This window comes from Dama dama, chromosome 12, assembly GCF_033118175.1.
Source record: "Dama dama isolate Ldn47 chromosome 12, ASM3311817v1, whole genome shotgun sequence".
Classification (NCBI taxonomy): Eukaryota; Metazoa; Chordata; class Mammalia; order Artiodactyla; family Cervidae; genus Dama; species Dama dama.
In genome coordinates, this window is record NC_083692.1 from 17729113 (window position 1) to 17749188 (window position 20076).

Genomic DNA, 20076 nt, shown 5'->3' on the forward strand with positions numbered 1-20076 from the left:
TAGTCCAACTCGCACATCCATACATGACTACTGGAAAACCACAGCTTTGACTAGACAAACCTTTGTTGGCAAAGTAATGTCTCTGTTTTTTAATATGCTGTCTAGGTTGGTCATAGTTTTTCTTCCAAGGAGTAAGCGTCTTTTAATTTCATGGCTGCAGTCACCATCTGCAGTGATTTTGGAGCCAAGAAAATAGTCTCTTACCTGTTTCCATCATTTCCCCATCTATCTGCCATGAAGTAATGGGAGCGGATGCCACGATCTTAGTTTTCTGAATGGTGAGCTTTAAGCCAACTTTTTCATTCTCCTCTTTCACTTTCATCAAGAGGCTCTTTAGTTCTTTGCTTTCTGCCATAAGGGTGGTGTCATCTGCATATCTGAGGTTATTGATATTTCCCCTGGCAATCTTGATTCCAGCTTGTGCTTCATCCAGCCCAGCGTTTCTCATAACGTACTCTGTTGAATAAGCAGGGTGACAATATACAACCTTGACGTACTCCTTTCCTGATTCGGAACCAGTCTGTTGTTCCATGTCCAGTTCTAACTGTTGCTTCTTGACCTGCATACAGATTCCTCAGGAAGCAGGTCAGGTGGTCTGGTATTCCCATCTCTTTAAGAATTTTCCACAGTTTTGTCATGATCCGTACAGTCAAAGGCTTTGGCATAGTCAATAAAGCAGAAATAGATGTTTTTCTGGTATTCTCTTGCTTTTTACATGATCCAGCAGATGTTGGCAATTTGATCTCTGGTTCCTCACTTTTCTAAAACCAGCTTGAACATCTGGAAGTTCATGGTTTATGTACTGCTGAAACCTGGCTTAGAGAATTTTGAGCATTACTTTACTAGCGTGTGAGATGAGTGCAATTGTGCGGTAGTTTGAGCATTCTTTGGCATTGCCTTTCTTTGGGACTGGAATGAAAACTGACCTTTTCCAGTCCCATGGCCTCTGCTGAGTTTTCCAAATTTGCTGGCATATTTGGTACAGCACTTTCACAGCGTCATCTTTCAGGATTTGAAATAGCTCAACTGGAATTCCATCACCTCCACTAGCTTTGTTCATAGTGATGCTTCCTAAGGCCCACTTGACTTCGCCTTCCAGGATGTCTGGCTCTAGGGGAGTGATCACACCATCGTGGTTGTCTGGGTCATGAAGATCTTTCCTGTACAGTTCTTCTGTGTATTCTTGCCACCTCTTCCTAGTATCTCCTGCTTCTGTCGGGTCCACACCATTTCTGTCCTCTACTGTGCCCTTCTACTTGTCTCCTCGTATTTCTTCCACCCAGACTCCTATCTCCTTCATCACTGCTTCTCCTTAACTAAGTTTGAAAAGTAAACAAGCACTGGGTACCTTAGGCTAGAAAGCCAGTCTAAAGCCAGAATGTCTCATATTCCTCCACTTTACTCTCAGTGATCTGATCTGCAGTCTCCCTATCTTCACTTTCCCCCTCAACCAGCACCTTTCCGAAGACTACTGTGGTTAGGGGCATGAGTTCTAGAGTGTCTTTTCTAGAGTGTCTGTCTGGCTCAAGCACCTACCAGCTATGATCTCTGCAAACTGTTTATTCCCTTGGCTTCAGCTTTCCCATTTGTAGAACAGAGATAATAAAAAAGTAACTACCTCAGTAAAACTGTTCTAAGTTTTAGGTAAAGTCATCCACATGAAATTCTCGGCACAATCCGAGTGAACAGTAGGTGCTCAGTAGTTACGTTCTTACTCAGCAGTCATAAACTGTTGGCAAAATCATGAATATGTACTCCTACCAGTGACAAATAATTATTTCTTAAGAATGGCGCTGCTGTGTGACATTACTGACATTACAAAACATATTCTAAATTTTCTTTTCACTTCAACCATGCAGTAACATGCACTGATTTAGGGGATGATAACATAAAACATAGCTTTAAAGTGGTATCTCCTGAGAGGTAAATGAAATCCAGCTTTAAAAAAAGCCTTGTGCTATGAACTTTATATGCATCCTCATTTACTCTTTGTAAAAACTGCATGTTGACATGCTGCTTACTAGACATATGACACGATCATTGCTATTTGCTAGTTGGTTGCTAATACATCAACCGGCTTTTCTTTTTTATAGGCCAATACATTGCTTTTTTGACATTCTTTTAACCATAAACTTTGTGACTGATGTACTGATAGCATTTCTAAAATTATCCTACTTGCTGTCTTTAGCATCTGCTTTTTAAAGCTGTATCAGTGTCCACTAGACAGTTCTTGGCTTGATTATTTTCTAAATTAACTTCTGTACAGTTATTCAAAACATCTTTGAATTGTTCCACTTGTTAAAGAGGCTGTCTTACTCCTTTCTTGATTGGGTGGGTGGGTTCAGGGAGCATTTACTGACATAACCCTAGCTTTCCTCTCTTAATATTTAAGAGCGGAAATTAATATTTCCTTAATATTTCCTCTCTTAATATTTAAAATCTACATTTCTGCAAAGATAAGCTTGCTTTCTTATTGAAAATAATCTGACGTCTCTTCTGGTTCTTTTCATTTTAGAGTCATTAAATTTGATTATTTTCTTCCTCTGCTCTTTTATGAATGTGGGTTGGTTGGTTCTTTTTTCAGGATATTTAAGACTCTAGTTTTTTGCCTACAGTTTCTAAATAAACTGACTTTTTCAAATCAAGCTTTATGAGACAATTTGTTGTTGTTCAGTCACTAAGTCATGTTTGACTCTTTGCAACCCCATGGACTGTAGCACACCAGGCTTCTCTGTCCTTCACTATCTCCTGGAGTTCGCTCAAGTTCACGTCCATTGAGTCGGTGATGCTATCTAACCATCTCATCCTCTGTTGCCCTCTCCTCCTTTTGCTGTCAATCTTTCCCAGAATCAGGGTCTTTTCCAGAGTCAGCCTTTTGCATCAGGTGGCCAAAGTATTGGAACTTCAGCTTCAGCATCAGTCCTTCCAAAGATTATTCTGGGTTGACTTCCCTTAGGATTGACTGCTTTGATCTCCTTACAGTCCAAGAGACTCTCAGGAGTCCTCTCCAGCACCAGGATTCAAAAGCATCAATTCTTCAGTGCTCAGCCTTTTTTATGGTCCAACTTGCACATCTAGAAAACCACACCTTTGACTATATGGACCTTGTCTGCAAAGTAATGTCTTTGCTTTCTAATACACTGTCTAGGTTTGTCACAGTTTTCCTTCAAAAGGCAGGTGTCTTTTAATTTCATGACTGCAGTCACTGTCCACAGTGATTTTGGAGCCCTCCTCCCCCCTCAAAAAAATCTGTCATTGCTTCCCCCTTTCCCTATTTACTTGCCATGAAGTGCTGGGACTGGCTGCCATGATCTTAGTTTCTTGAATGTTGAGTTTCAAGCCAGCTTTTTCACTCTCCTCTTTCACTGTACTCAAGAGGCTCCTTAGTTCCTCTTCACTTTCTGCCATCAGAGTGATATCATCTGCATATCTGAGTTTGTTGATATTTCTCCTAGCAATCGATTCCAGCTTTGGATTCATCCAGCCCAGCATTTCACACGATGCGCTCTGCATTTAAGTTAAATAAGCAGGGTGACAATATACAGCCTTGTTGCACTCCTTTCCCAATTTTGAACCAGTTATTCTATGTAAGGTTCTAACTGGAGCTTCTTGACCTACATACAGGTTTCTCAAGAGACCTACATACAGGTTTCTCAAGATAATATTCCCATCTCTTTTACGAATTTTCCAGTTTATTGTGATCCACACAGTCAAAGGCTTAAGCATAGTCAATGAAGCAAAAGGAGGTATTTTTCTGGAACTCTCTTGCTTTCTCTATGACAAAAGGATTATCAACTTGATGCTTTGCTGAACTCACAGTCTATTAAATCCCTAACAAATATCCCACAATTTTATAGGGCAGAATATATTCTTTTTTTTAAGAATATATTCTTTATAAATACCCCAAAGCTGCTTTTGTTCAAGATGACTATCTTGGTGTTTAGATACTTCATCCCTCATCACATACCCCATTACTTCATCAGGGCTGAGCTCACTGACTGAACCAACCAGAACAACTCCAGAATTATTCTCTCCTATGGAACTCTTGCCAAAAAGACTGTCAGAAATAAGAGTTTCTATGGAAGAGAATGGGGTGCAGAGCACACATGTACACAGTTTTTGCTAGATTGTAGATTTATCTGCGAATCCTGGGAACAGAAAGCTTAACACTGGACTTACATTCCTAAACACCTTAGTTTTGCCATACTGGATGCAAAGATAATTAAAATTCCCATACCATGTAAATGGTAAATATGATTATGTATCATTCAGCTCTGGAGACAGGAATTACCTAAACAATGTGAGGCAGAGTTTAATATGTTGACAATGCTGAGAATATGCTGTTAACAGTTTTCATGTGTTAATAGAATCATGCCTATTCACTTCAAATATATCAGGGCATTTCTCTGGGAGGTGGACAGTCTTCTGTTTCAGGAATTAGAAAGACACACTCTTTATTGAGCAAATCTCACATGTTCTAAAAATTGGCAGGAAAAGAACTTCCAAACATTCAGTCCTTTGTTGTGCCAGAATTGTTGAATTTGCCCCCAAAATGAAGATCAATAGCAGACTTTTATTCTTTGGGGTATACTTATAAGTTCACTTTCTTTAAATATAAGTGATCACAATTTACCTCCTCAAAGCATAGTAACTGAGACACACATCTGTATTGATGATCCCATGGGGGGAAAAAAAAAGATCAAAAGCCATTTGAGGTTTCAAAAGCTATGTGGCAGCCCCCAGCAATACAAAGTTCTGAACTCAAGTTGGGGATGGGACTACAAGCAAAGTGACTTGTTCCATAGCCCTTAGCAGTTCTTCAGAATCCCTTGTGAAGTATTATATCATGATTATGGTAGTGGTTACACAAAGCTACACATGAAAAACTGCATAGAATTACACACACATATACACTTGAGTGCTTATAAAACTGGTGAAGTCTGAACAACCTCCATGGAGTATATCAATGCTGATTTCTTGGTTCTGACACATAAACTCTGCTTATGTAAGAGTTATCATAGTGGAGACTGGGTAAAGGATGCATGAGGACTTCGCTGTGCATTTTTTTTTTTTTTTAATGTGGAACACTTCACGAATTTGCGTGTCATCCTTGCGCAGGGGCCATGCTAATCTTCTCTGTATTGTTCCAATTTTAGTATATGTGCTGCCGAAGCAAGCACCATTTTTTTTTTAACTTCCTATGAATCTATATAATTATTTCAAAATAAAAAGTTAAAAAAAAAAAAAAACCTACATAGAATCAGAATCTTTAAGAAAGGGTTCTACTGAAGAAGTAATATATTCTAAGAAGATGCATATAAAATTTCATACCCGGCACAGATTGGAGTGCTTCTAAAAGGACACAATTTTCATTTTGGTAGGGTTTATTTGTTTTTTTTCTGTTCTAAGTATACAGATAATTAGAACTATCAGCTAGTTCTGTTCTCTTTGGGATCAGAAAGAAGTCACAAAATAATAACCTGTCCTGCGTGCTCACCTCACTCCTCTGCTCAGGTCTCCTTCACTGTAGGCAGATTCTTTACCATCTGAGCCACCTGGGAAGCCCCTGTCTACAACATCCCTCCACAAATCACATTTTCCCTCTAAACTTTCAAGTTTAAGTAACATTGTACAGCAACTCCTTTCTACCTGTTGTTAGGAAACTTCACCACAACTGTGAAAGTTTTGGCTTGTTTTCAGGCCCAGGGGCACATATGTGTTTTAGATTAAAACACACTTTAAACACTGGCTTTACTTGCTCCCAGTATAAGCCAGATTCTTCCTGTGCCTAAGCTGTTTCTTGGCTATATCAAGCACTTTTGGAAACTACATTAACTCTTTCAGGCTAAGTGGATTTTATTTTTCACTTTAGGAGTTTGTTATTAACAAACAGCATTCCTACACCTCCAAATTCTTCCACACTTGCAAAGTTACTGACAAGGGCCTTTCGGAATTGTGACTAATAAAACTATCTTCGGACAGAGATAACGTTTAAAATCTCCTTTGGCCTACCAGTTCTCAAACTTGGCTACCCACTTGAACTACCTGGTGAACTTTAGCCTGAACTTTGGGAGTTTTAACAGATCCCTAGGGTAATTCTTACATGCAGTTTGATCACTACTGCTTTTAGCACACAACTCTTCACAAAGAACACTTCTCATATTTCATCATTCTTCCAAACACGCATAAAGAAAAGAGTAATCATATGCTTCAGTGGTCATGGAATATAAGCAATTATCAATTATTCAACTTGAACTATACCAATTCTGGGCTTAGGGCCTCCTGTCAATACCCTTCCTTGACAATAAACTTTGGGACTGCCTTTCGGATCTTGTAGAGGCCCTACTGATCACACTCAGGTCCATATCTAATGAGAGCAGAAGGCTCATATGAAAATTAGGAAATCCTCACTCTCTATATATGTACATACTTTATTTTTTCAAGCCATTTTGAGCTCACAGAAAAACAGAGCAGAAGGTACAGAGATTTCCCATATATACTCCCTACCTCCATGTAAGTACAGGCTTCTCCATTATCACAGTCCCACCAGAGTGGTGCATTTGTTACAAATGATGAATCTATGCTGATACATCTGCATCACAGTCTAATAAGCGTTCTCTTGGTGTTGTAAATCTCATGGGTTTGGACAAGCATATAATGATATGTATCCACCATTATTGTATCATACAAAATAGTTTTGCTGCCCTAAAAATCCCTCCCTTCCCATTAACCCCTAGCAATCACATTAATCTTTAGTATCTCCATAATTTTACCTTTTTGAGAATGTCATATAGTTGGACTAATACAGTGTGTGGCATTTTAGACTGGCTTGTTTCAATTAGCAATATGCATTTAAGTTTCCTTCGTGTCTTTTGATGGGTTGATAAATTCAGTTCTTTTTACTGCTAAATAATGTTCCATTGTCTGAATGTACCACAGTTTATTTATCCCCTCACCTACAGAAAGTTATTTGGTTGCTTCCAAATTTTGACAGTTATAGAACAGAGCTGCTATAAACAACCATGTGAAGGTTATTGTGTGGTTGCAGTTTTCAACTCCTTTGGGTAAATATCAAGGAATGTGATTGCTAGACTGTATGGTTAAGAACATGCTGACTTTTGTAAGAAACTGCCAAACAGTCTTCGTAAGTGGCTATACCATTTTGCATTGCTACCAGCAATGAATGAGAGTTCCTGTTGCTCCATGTCTTTGTCAGCACTCGATAATGTCAACGTTCTTGATTTTGGCCATTCTAATAGATGTGTAGTTGTGCTGCTCTTCTTCAGTCGCTGAGACGTGTCTGATTCTTTGTGACCCCAGCGACTACAGCACACCAGGTTCCTCTGTCCCCCACAATCTCCTGAAGCTTGCTCAAACTCATGTCCATTGCATCAGTGATGCTTTCTAATCATCTCATCCTCTCCCACTCAGTCTCTTTTTGCCTTCAATCTTTCCCATGGCCTGTCCCAAAGAGTTGGCTCTTAGCATCAGGTGGCCAAAGTATTGGAGCTTCAGCTTCAGCAACGGTCCTTCCAATGAATATTCAGGATTTGACTTCTTTAGAATTGACTGGTTTGATCTCCTTGCAGTCAAGGGACTCTCCAGCACCATGATTTGAAAGCAGCAGTTCTTTGGTGTTCACCCTTTATGGTTCAGCTCTCACATCTGTATAGGACTCTAGAAAAACCAGAGCTTTGACCATATGGACCTATGTCAGCAAAGCAAAGTCTCTGCTTTTATTAATAATACTCTTTCTAGGTTTGTCATAGCTTTCCTTCCAAGGAGCAGGCGCCTTTTAATTTCATGGCTGCAGTCACTGTCTGCAGTGATTCTGGAGCCCAAGAAAATAAAATCTGTCACTGCTCCACTTTTCCCCCTCCTATTTGCCATGAAGTGATGGGACCAGATACTATGATCTTCAAGCCAGTTCTTTCACTCTCCTCTTTCACCCTCATCAAGAGGCTCTTTAATTCTTCACTTTCTGTCATTAGAGTGGCATCATCTGCGTATCTGAGATTGTTATTTCTCCTGGCAATCCTGATTTTAGCTTATGATTCATTCATTCTGGCTTTTCCTATGATGTACTCTGCATGTAAGTTAAATAAACAGGGTGACAATATACAGCCTTATCATACTCCAACCAATGAGTTGTCCCATGTCTGGTTCTAATTGTTGTTTCTTGACCCACATACCTCATTGTTTTAACCTGCATTCTCTAGACACAAGATGTAAAACATCTTTTCATGTGCTTATCATCTGTTTATCTTCTTTGGTGAGGTGCCAAGGTTTCTGGACCATTTTTAAATCAGGTTGTTTTCTTATTGTTGAGTTTTAAGAGTTATTCTTGATTTTGGATAATAGTTCTTTACCAGATATATGCAGTTTGCAAGTATTTTCTCCCAGTCTGTGGCCTTTTTATTCCCTTGACCATGTCTTTCACAGAACAGAAATTTTAATTTGAATGAAGTCTAAATTATCGATTCTTTCTTTCATGAGTTATGCCTTTGATCTAAAAAGTCATCACCAAAGCCAAGACCATCTATCTTTTCTCCTACGTTCTCTTCTAGAAGAATTATAGTTTTGTGTTTTACAATTAGGTCTGTGATCCACTTGGAGTTAATTTTTGTGAAGGGTGTAAGTGTATCTATTTACTTATTTGCATGTCAATGCTGTTTCAGCACTGTCTGTTGAAAATACCATCTTCGCTCCATTACATTGCCTTTGCTCCTTTGTCAAAGGTCAGCTGATTATATGTTCATGTGGGTCTATTTAGGGCTCTCAATTCTGTTCCATTTATTTATTTTTGTCTGTTCCTTCATGAATACCACACTGTCTTGAAGTCCAGCTTCAAGTAAGTAGTACTAGTCCTTGAGTTTTGTTCAATACTGTTAGCTATTAGAGATCTTTTGCCCCTCTGTATAAACTTTAGAATCGTCGACATCCACAAAAAAAATTTGCTGATTTTGATTGAGATTGCACTGAATCTATAGATCAATTTGGAAAGAACTGACATCCGTTAAAAATTTTTTTCCTTTCTTCCTTTATTTTTGGCCACGCTAGGTCTTCATTGCTGTGAGCAGGCTTTTTTCTCTAGCTGCAGGGAGCAGGGGCTACTCTGTAGTTGTGGTACACGGGCTTCTCATTGCAGAGGCTTCTCTTGCGGAGCACTGGCTCTAGGGTACGGAGGCTCAGCAGTGTGGCTCATGGGCTCCGGAGCACTAGCTCAGTATTTGAGACACACATGCTTAGTTACCCTGCAACATGTGGAATCTTCCTACATCAGGGATCGAATCTGTGTCCCCAGGATTGACAGGCAGATTCTTAACCACTGGACAACAGGGAAACCCAAGAATTGACATCTTGACAATATTGAGTCTTCCTATCCATGAACATGGAATATCAACATTTATCAGAGTTAGTTTTCTTTGTATAGATCTTGTACATGTCATGTCAGATTTATACCACGTATTTCATTTTGGGGGGGGGGGTGCTAATGTAAATGGTATTGTTTTAAATTTCAAATTCTACTTGTTTATTGCTGGTACAGAGGAAAGCAACTGACTTTTATATATCAATCTTGTGTACCCTGCAACCTTGCTATAATTGCTTCTCAGTTCCAGGAGTTTGTTGATTCAGATTTTCTACAGAAACAACCACATCTTCTATACACAAAGTTTTCTTTCTTTCTTCCCAATGTATAGACATTTTGTTTCCTTGCTTTACTGCATTAACTAGGACATCAGATACAATGTTGAAAAGTGCTGGTGTGAGGGGACTTCCTTGTCTTGCTCATGGATCTTAGTGGGAAAGCTTCAAGTTTCTCATCATTAAGTATGATGAAACATGTTAGTTTGTAGGGTTTTCACATTCTTTATGAAGAAGGAAGTTCCCCTGTATCCCTTGTTAACTGAAGGTTTTATCTTAAATGGGTGTTGGAATCTGTCAGATGCTTCTACCACATCTATTCATATGTGTTGAACTAGCCTTGCACAGCTGGTGTATTTCCCACTTGGTCATAGTATATAATTCTTCTCCTACATTGTTGGATTTGCTAATGTTTTGTTGAGGATTTCTGTATGTCATGTGAGAGAGCTGTAGTCTGCAGTTTTCTTGTAATGTCTTTGGTTTTGATATTAGGATAATACTGGCCCTCATAATGTTAAGAAGCATTTCCTCTGTTTCTGTCATTTGGAAGAGATCATAAGGAAGCGATGTAATTTATTTCTTGAGTGTCTGACAAAATTCCCAGTGAATTCATCTGAACCTGGTGCTTTCTGGTTTGGAAGGCTAATAATTATTGATTTTTAAAATACTGGGTTGGCCAAAAAGTTCCTTTGGGTTTTTCTGTACAGTCATGTGGAAAAACCCAAACAAACTTTTTGGACAAACCAATAGATACTGCACAGGTCTATTCAAATTTATACCTTCTTGCATGAGTTTTAGTTGATTGTGCCTTTCAAGTGATTGATCTGTTTCATCTAGATGTCAAACCTGTGGGCAAAGAGTTGTTCACAGTATTCCTTTGTTATCCTTTTAATGTCCACTGAATCTGTAGTGACATCCTCTTTCATTTCTGGTATTAGTAACTTGTGTTAAGGAACATTCTTTGAAAAAGGTTTGTAAGGGCACAGTAGAAAAACCTACACTTTCCAGGATTATTCAAACTAGTATTTTTTAAAATGTGTGATGTGAAAGAATATCTTTACAGCCCCTATGGGTCCAGTTGTTCTAATTACAAAGGGAGCAGAAAAATATTTGGTAAAAAGAACTTCATGATTAAGGGAGATTATTTTCTCAACTGAAAATTTAATTTCCCCACCATTAAAACACATCACTCAAAAGCTTACTAATTTTGAACATGGCTACTTCTTAGAGCCTATTTTGCTTACCTATATCAATTCCAAATTGATTCAAAAGGCAGACATCAAATGAGAGTAGTATATAAAACTAAGATTCTAAAATACCCCCCAAAAGTATTTCTTTTGAAACCCTGGATATTAAGTTAGGACTTTCTCTAAAACACACACACACATATAGTTATTAGGAAGGCATAAAAAAAAAATTGTTTCCTTGTACCCCAGTAATTCAATTACTTTTTTATCTGGAAAACAGGAAATTATACCCCTAAAATGGGCATTTACAAGGATGTTCAATGCAACATTGTTATGACAGTAAAAACTGTCACAAATAAGGGAAAATATAATAAGCTGTTATATACATATAATAGGATATATATGTGTATATATGTCATACACATATATATACATATGTGTATGTGTATATGACATAGTGGGTCTGTAAAACAATGTGTAAAGGATATCACTCATTCAATAAAAATATATCCTTACAGATACACATATATTTGTTGTTGTTCAGTTAATAGTTCATGTACAATTGTCTGCAACCCCATGGACTGCGGCAAGCCAGGCTCCTCTGTCCTCCACTATCTCCTGGAGTTCACTCAAGTTCATGTCCATTGAGCTGGTGATGCCATCCAACTATCTCATCCTCTGCCGCCTCTTCTCCTTTTGCCTTCAATCTTTCCCAGCATCATGGTCTTTTGCAATGAGTTGGCTCTTCACATCAGGTGGCCAAATACTGGAGTTTCAGCTTCAGCATCAGTCCTTCCAATGAATATTAAGAGTTTGATTTCATTTAGGACTGACTGGTTTGATCTCCTTGCATGCCAAGGGACTCCCAAGAGTCTTCTCCAGCACCACAATTTCAAAGCATCAATTCTTTTGTGCTCAGTCTTCTTTACGGTCCAACTCTCACATCCGTACAGGACTACTGGAAAAACTGTAGCTTTGACAATATGGACCTTTGTCAGTAAAATGAATGTCTTTGCTTTTTAATACGCTGTCTAGATTTATCATAGCTTTCCTTCCAAGAAGCAGGTGTCTTTTAACTTCCTGGCTGCAATCACTGTCCACAGTGACTTTGGAACCCAAGAAAATAAAATCTGTCACTGCTTCTACTTTTGACCCTTTTATCTGCCATGAAGTGATGGGGCTGGATGCCATGATCTTAGTTTTTTTAATATTGAGTTTCAAGCCAGCCTTTTCTCTTTCACCCTCATCAAGAAGCTCTTCAGTTCCTCTTCACTTTCAGTCATTAGAGTGGAATCATCTGCATATCTGAGGTTGCTGATATTTCTTCCAGCAGTCTTGATTCCAGCTTGTGATTCCTCCAGCCCAGCATTTCACAATGTACTATGCATATAAGTTAAATAAGCAGGGTGACCATACATAGCCTTGTTGTACTCCTTTCCTAATTTGGAACCAATCCATTGTTCCATGTCTAGTTCTTACTCTCGCTTCTTGACCCACATACAGGTTCTTCAGGAGACAAGTAGGGATCTGGTATTCCCATCTCTTTTAAGAATTTTCCACTTTGTTGTGACCCACACCATCAAATACTAGGATAGTCAATGATGCATAAGTAGACTTTTTTTTTTTTTTTTAATTATCTTGCTTTTTCTATGATTCAACAGGTGTTGGCAATTTGATCTCTGGTTCCTCTGCCTTTTCTAAATCCAGCTTGTACATGTGGAAGTTCTCAGTTCACATACTGTTGAAGCCTAGCTTGAAGGATTTTGAGCATTAGCTTGCTATCATGTGAAATAAGTGCAATTGTACAGTGGTTTGAATATTCTTTGGCACTGCTCTTCTTTGGGACTGGGATGAAAACTGACCTCTTCCAGTCCTATGGCCACTGCTGAGTTTTCCAGATTTGCTGACAAATTGAGAGCAGCATTTTAACAGCATCATCTTTAGGACTTAAAATCACTAATTCTAGCTCAGCTAGAATTCCAACACCTCCACTAGTTTTTTGTTCACAGTATTGCTTCCTAAGGCCCACTTGACTTCACACTCCAGGGTGTCTGGCTCTAGGTGAGTGACCACACCATCATGGTTATCTGGTTCATTAAGATGCGCAGAAAATGGTTTGGAAAGCCACATTCCAAAATGATAACAGTTAACTACTTCTAAGACTTTAAGGTGTTTATTGCTCAATGGAGGATTTTAGTGTTATCTCTGATACACTTTTAAAAATAATGAGGTTATATTTTATGGCTGAAGAGAATTTGGAAAAGATAATGCCCCAAAACATACTTAAGAAATCAAACATATCAAAAGTATACCCACCTTGACACGGACAGGTGCCAAAGAAGCTGTAATGACATGTATCCTCTTCCCTCAGTGGAAATAGTAGAATGCAATGGAGAATTAAGAGAACATTCTGGTTCAAATTTGCATCCAAGTATGGCTTTCTTAGCTGTTTCACTTAACCAAAGGGAATTCTTGCTGTCTTCTTTCTCTGGGACAGGAGTGTGTGCCCACTATTTAACTGTGCACACATAAGGTGCTTACCTGCATCTTGATAAATGGAGTCATTGGAAGGATGTTAGCCAAGGAGGGGGGCAATTCACATGCTTCCACGTCACAGCAAGAAATGGACAAAAATCAACCCACTGCAAATTCAGCATCAGTACATTATGTATGTGTTACCATCTGGCTCAAGGAAAACAGAACTGCTCACTCCAAAATATCAGTTAAAAGGTGTTCGTCAAAATATTTTTATACCATCTATGTGATGTAACTTGATGTTTCCTTTCCTATAGATATCTTCTTTAGTGCCTTGCAGGATTCACCATCCATTATGGTATATGTCCCAAAATGATGGCTGAAGTATGTGACTTCCAGATGTGATTTGTTTTACATCTACTGTATTGTCCCCATGGTACTTTGAAAAGACTACTTCACACAAAGATCCAGATTTCCATTTCACCTTCATCTGGTAACCTACCTTACTTAAGGTAGGTTAAGGTTAAGGTTAAGGTCTACTTAAGGTAGACCTACATCGGGTCTACCTTACTTCATGGCAACCAGGGCTGGGGAAGAACTATCGCAGTGAAACAAGGCAAGCACTCTGCAGCATCCGAGGCCCCACCACGCCCTACTGCCTCTCCAACACTGAGGCTGACAGTCAGGTGCCTATATCACTCTACTCCCATTGCTGTTTTTGTCACAGTAGGGTTAGGAAGAAAATACTTGTACTTACATTCCTACCAAATGTGGGAAAGCTAATGATACAGAATATCAGATGTTTCAAGAAAAATGGGAAAGGGGGTATTTCTCTGTAAGAATAAAGAATATTTTGACAGGTCCAATAGCAAAACAGTATGTTTCTGATGAAAGAATAGAACTTAGCATGCCATTATAAAACTACTGGCCAATTCCCTCACTTATGGCATCTTCCTGTCCATAGTAGGCATTTGAATATCTGAGGTCTGATTTATATAATACTTATGCATATGTCACCAACCAAAAGATACAGAGGCAGTGAAGAAGCAAACAAAAATTGGAGTTTTGTGAATTACATATATTTTTACTGATATGAATTAACTTCATATTTAAAATACACCATGCTATCAATTCTAAATATGCTAATTGAAAAAAACAAAAAATAAAAATAAATAAATATGCTTGCTGAGCACCAACTATACCTAACAGATACTGCATATTCAGTGTTATAAGGATGAAGATGAATAAAACAGTTCTTACACTCAAGGAGCTTACATTTGGGAGTGGGAACGGATGGGGGAAAAGGAATAGAGAGGTATATAAGTTACTCTCCTGGAAAGGCAAAGTAAGAGAAGATCATGGAACAAATATCAGTAGAAGCAAAGTCCTATGAGAGCTGGAGGGAGCAAGACAGGAAAGCTTCAGGAAGAAGGCAGCATGTGTGCTGGGCCTTAAGACAGTTACAATTTCTAGAAGATAAGATAAAAAGGAGGCAGTAAACCAAGAAGTTTTAGGGAGTGTCGAGGGTAAGTCACACAGTGCACCTGCAGTGTAGTGTGTATGTGGCAAGAAAAGTGGAAAAAGAAGCTGGAGAGGTAGTTTGGATGATGTTGTTGACAGACTTCACTGCCAAGCTGAATGCATCTGTCCTTAGTAAGGCAGGTAATAAGGAACTTCTCAGTGAAGGAATAACACTTGTCATTGGAGCCAATGCAAATAGGCTAGTTTCATTATGTAAGCAATTATAAAGTACAGAAAACATACTTACTCCTATAAGAAACAGACCAGGAAAACTAAGATTTAGCCTTCTTTTGCCATCAAGTAACTGAGCAAGTCGTTTCTCTTCTTTCAGCCTTAGAAGCCTCATCTGTAAAATGAAGGAACTCGGCAAGGAGGAACTTTTAAGGCCTCTTCAGCCTCTTTATCTAAGTATCAACAATATCAACTTGGCAGCCTTGAAGTATGAAACGACAGGTAGGTGGTGTGGGCTGAAGCTCTTACCAAAAAACCAAACAAGAAACAAAATTTTCCTGGTGCTAATATATTGAAGATCTCACATAAAAATCCAGTTTTCTCACTTCTCTGGAAGCCCCAGAAAAATCTGGCAACACAAGACCCAAATCCCCAGGTGGCCACAGCCTGCTGTGGCCGGGCAGGTGCCGTGCACCCTGTAACAGGACCTACCTTGTTCTCCAGTTTGCCACAATCTCCACCCTCTGCCTCACACATGTTACCTGTCCGACTCTGAGTGAGTGACCAATGCCATACAGATAGGAGACATCCCCTCTATTTATCACTCTACAGATAAATGAGCCATGCACTGAGTTAGATGCTGTAAAAGAAAAAAAAAAAAAAATTAGACATGCCAAGAAGTAGGAACTCACTGTCAGGAACAACGGACCTGAGAGTGGGATTTCAAGTCATGGTGGAAGAAATTATTTTAATTCTTCAGATATCATAGGAAAGGGAGCTATAATCTGCATCAGTACTGTCAAACCTAAGAATGTGAGTATCTGGTAGAAAATTCTAGCTTGGGTATAGGAGTCAAAGTCAAGTCTCGTCAACTACAAAGTAAACCACTAAGTCTATGGCTCTTCATAGTCTCACAAGTGCAAATTCCTGCTGGCAGGCGGAGGGCTGTCCATAACTCAGTCCTGAGGATGCTCCCTGACTACAGTCTGATATGAAGACAATAGAGCCTGAGAACTGAGTTCAGATCAGCTACGGAGGTGCAGAAGCATAAATACCTAGGTAAGACGAGAGTGAACTAAGGTCTAAACTCTGTTTTGTGTGGACCAGTAACCCATCAGTCTCTGGCCACTCTAAGCTCTCAAAGACACACTGGGGTTCTTTACTCTGTCAGAATTCTATACTGTAGGATTTTCCAGGAAACAAGATTTGCCTTTTTCATTTCGTTACTGTCACTTCCCTTGACAGTTCATCACTGTGATATGCTGTGCTGGCCCTTAAGCACCTGTCACCCTCAAGGATACCTATGTAAACGATGCCGTAACTAGTACTCCTTCATTGCTAGAAACCAGGCAAGTACAGGAGTGGTGTAATGATAACAGTATATAAAAGTCACAATTTATAACAGCAAAAGACAGCTTAAATATCCATCAACAGAGACCTGGTGAGCTACATTATGATAAAGACATAAAACATTCTACAGCCATAAAAGAGAATGGGATGGAATGCTATTGATTCCATCCATTAACAGCATTTATGAATGCTATCAATAAACAGGAAAACAAACTACTGATAACACATATAACAACCGGGATAAATGTCAAGGGAATTACAGCAAGTGAAAAAGGCCGAAAAACCAATCCCCAAAGGTTACATACCATATGATTTCATTTACAGAACATTCTTTAAATGATAAAATTATAGAAATAGAGAACAGATTAGTGGTTGCCTAGGGTCAGAGGTGGTGGCAGGAGTGAGAGAAAGATGAGGGTCGATATACAACACCTACACATGTGATAAAACTGTATAGAGACAGCTCCATAAAATACATACATATTCTGTGCCATTTACCTGTAAAGAACAGAAATACAGGTAAATTTCTAAAAATTGTCAGTGAAGCTCCTTCCAATTAGAAGGTACCTTTGGAAGATTGAGGAGGAGGAAAGAGAAGAGAGGAAGAAGGGGGAGAGGAGAGGAGAGTAGGAGCCGGATGAGAATGGGACTGTTCCCGTGTGACCAGAAGACCTCCTAGACACTGTAACAAAAAACAAGAGAGCAGTGTGGGTAGCACTTTACCATTTGGGTAAAGCGAAATTAACTGCTTAGCCACAGGATTTTTCTGAAAGGACACAAAAGAAAGTCAACATTGGTTGTCCCTGTAGACAGGAGAGTGGGAGGCTGAGGACGGGGATGGAAAGATGTTACTATACATACTCTCAAACCTTCTGAATTTTATAACATATGACTGTATTACTTATTCATAAAAAATTACTATTTTCTTTTTGAATATGTGACAAGGCAAATCAATGCTTCAGCGCCTTCACCTTTGTTCACATGTGTGGTCTGGCAACAGCTTTCCATTAGTACTCATCCCTTCCTGGGTTGGAAAGATCCCCTGGAGAAGGGAAAGGCTACCCACTCCAGTATTCTGGCCTGGAGAATTCCATGGACTACAGTCCCTGGGGTCACAGAAAGTCGGACACAACTGAGTGACTTTCACTTTCACTTTCCTCCTGGGTACTTACTAATTATTAGCCTTTGCACCTTAGTGATTCCTTTAAACAAACCTCCATACTGGTTCTAAAGATCAGTTTCAGTGGTTACCTGAAAATGCTTCTAAATTATTACTCTTCCAACCCTCACTCACTGCACTATTTCATATGGCCTAGCTCAGTTATGGTAGCTAACTATAAAAGGTGACAATTATCTTCAAGCCAAGTGAAAAATTTTAATTTTAAAAGCACATATGAAAGAACAAGTCAAAAAATAATGATGATGGCCAGTTACCAATTTTTGAGCTTGGTGCTATGCCAAGCAGTTTTACAAGCATTATCTAGTTTGCTCCTCACAGAAACCTTTGATAAGTGAGTTTCATTTATTTTTACTTTCTAACGTGATTAAGTAAATAACTTAAGATTACACAGCTTTCAAGAAAGGAACCTGAATGTGTATTAGGACCAGTCAAGGCTAGAAATGAGGAATCATTTTTCTCTAGCCTAGTGAAATTCATCTCAGTTTTGGTTAACTTTGAACTCTAAAATCCAGTCTGAAACATCTGAATGGTCTCTTTATAGCTGACAACCTGCTGTTTTTACAGTCCTAGTAGTAAGCTGACTCCAGATGTCTACTATAACCAAAATATCTGCACCTTGCATAGCTAGAAGATAAAATACTTTACAAAAGAAGCAGAGGTGCCTTCAAAGAAATAAATTTTTAGTCACTCCAATTCAGAATGTAATACTTGGTCTCCAAATGAAACGGAGCTTACTTTGATCTGGCCAATCAACAATCAGGATTTTCACAAGGAACATGAACACAGTCAGTAAATTTAAGATCCAGCCAGTAAATTTTAAGATTTTATCTTTATCCAAGAGAAAAAAACCTTCTGAATTAACCATTGATATCTTAACCAAATAAAAAACTTCTAGAAAACTATGTGAATCAAGTAAGTGTCAACAAGCAGACTACCCAACAATTTTCAGTTTCTGTAATCAGTTTGAACATGCCAGCTTAACTCTAAATAAATGATTCCCAAATAGAAAGATTTCTGCATCTCATCCACGTTCCTTGCACAAGGAGTTTACAGGTAGAATTCAACTGCTGAAGAGAGAGGTTTTGCATTTAGTTTAAAAGATCTGAAGCATTAAAAGATAACGGAACTTTTCCAACATCAGACTATTTTGTATTAAGGCAAGTACCAATTTTAAATAAACTTAATATGCTTAAAATAAAAAATTTAAAAAAAACATACCAAGCAGCTTTCTGAGCTAAGGAAAACAATGTTTGTAAAATGCTAGCAAATAAATGCAACCAAAGTTCAGTCCTCTGTATTCCAAGGGCATCTCTTAATAAACTTAAAATATTTGTGTTCTAAGGTAACTTGTGCTCACACCAAATTTCTCTAATATAGTCCTGATCTTTCTCTTCTATTCTGCTTCAAGTGATATAGTAAATTTAAGAATTTCTTACCAGTTCCATATCAGACTAGCAAACTCAAACGTCAACAGACTAATACTTGCTTTTTGGTGCCTGATCTTTCTCTTATTAATCCTGTTCACTGGCTTATAGTATACCAATCTCCTAAAGCAGGAAACATTCTATGTTCAACACCTACCAGTAATATTAATCAGTGCCTTCTGAAAATCAGCAGAGGTTATTTCTGACCCTGTTCACTTCTCCCTACCACCTCTTGGCACAAGATCGCAGACACAAAGCCATGGCTGCAAGGCAAAAACATGACGGATTTAAAGTGATTCGTGAGTGATTGCCACTTCTCATTTCACTGGCATTCTGAATGCTGTCAGAACATTAAAAAGGTTAAGAAACTGAAGGAAAGCATCTTCTGTAAGAACATATATATATACCTACCTCCTGAACTAAAGAACACATTCTAGAAATTTTGTTTTTGTTGAAAACAGACATTTGGTAGATTCAATAATTAGTAAGTTGGTCTTTGTATAAACAATAGTTCTGTTGACCATCTTGTGACGTACCTCACTCAACATAATAAAGGTGGCTGATAAAGATCACTACATAGAAAGGTACCATCAGCCAGTAAGCAACCAAAGTAGTTTCTCAAATACTACCAACACCAGAAGTTACTTAGTGTAGCAAATTATACATTCAATATTGACTTGTTAATAACATGAAGCCTCTTACGTTAAACATTCAGAATTGTAGGAAAGATTAAAAAGTATAGAGATTCATCAGAATTTCCCACTAGTCCTCAGTGCTATGAAGTTCTTGAACCCAAAACAATACTATTAATACTTGAATGGCAATATTATCTCTATTCACACAACATTTAATGTAGGTAATAAAACTAAAAGGGTTCTTGGTTTTTTAGACAAAGGTAAACATTTCAAAATATTCAAGCCTTCTGTAAACAGAGGTGCAGCTTGCCGAGTTAAGATTACAGAGTGGAAATGACACTTGAGAAAGAAGTCTCTTCTCGGTCCTCTCTCATGCTGGAAACAACTTTTTTTTTCTTTACAGAATAAAAAAGGGAAAGGAGCTCCTTTTCCGATTTTAAACAGGAACGATACTTGGGTTTTAGCTCTATGTAATTTCTAGGCTCCAC

At 38.5% G+C, this 20076-nt stretch overlaps 1 non-coding gene across 1 annotated transcript; it reads right to left on the bottom strand.

Annotated features, from left to right (window-relative positions):
* Positions 1-5073: 5073 nt before the first annotated feature.
* Positions 5074-5180, bottom strand: LOC133067484 (U6 spliceosomal RNA). The gene has a single exon (XR_009695276.1). It is a non-coding gene; the product is annotated as a U6 spliceosomal RNA (small nuclear RNA).
* Between the last annotated feature and the right edge of the window lie 14896 nt (positions 5181-20076).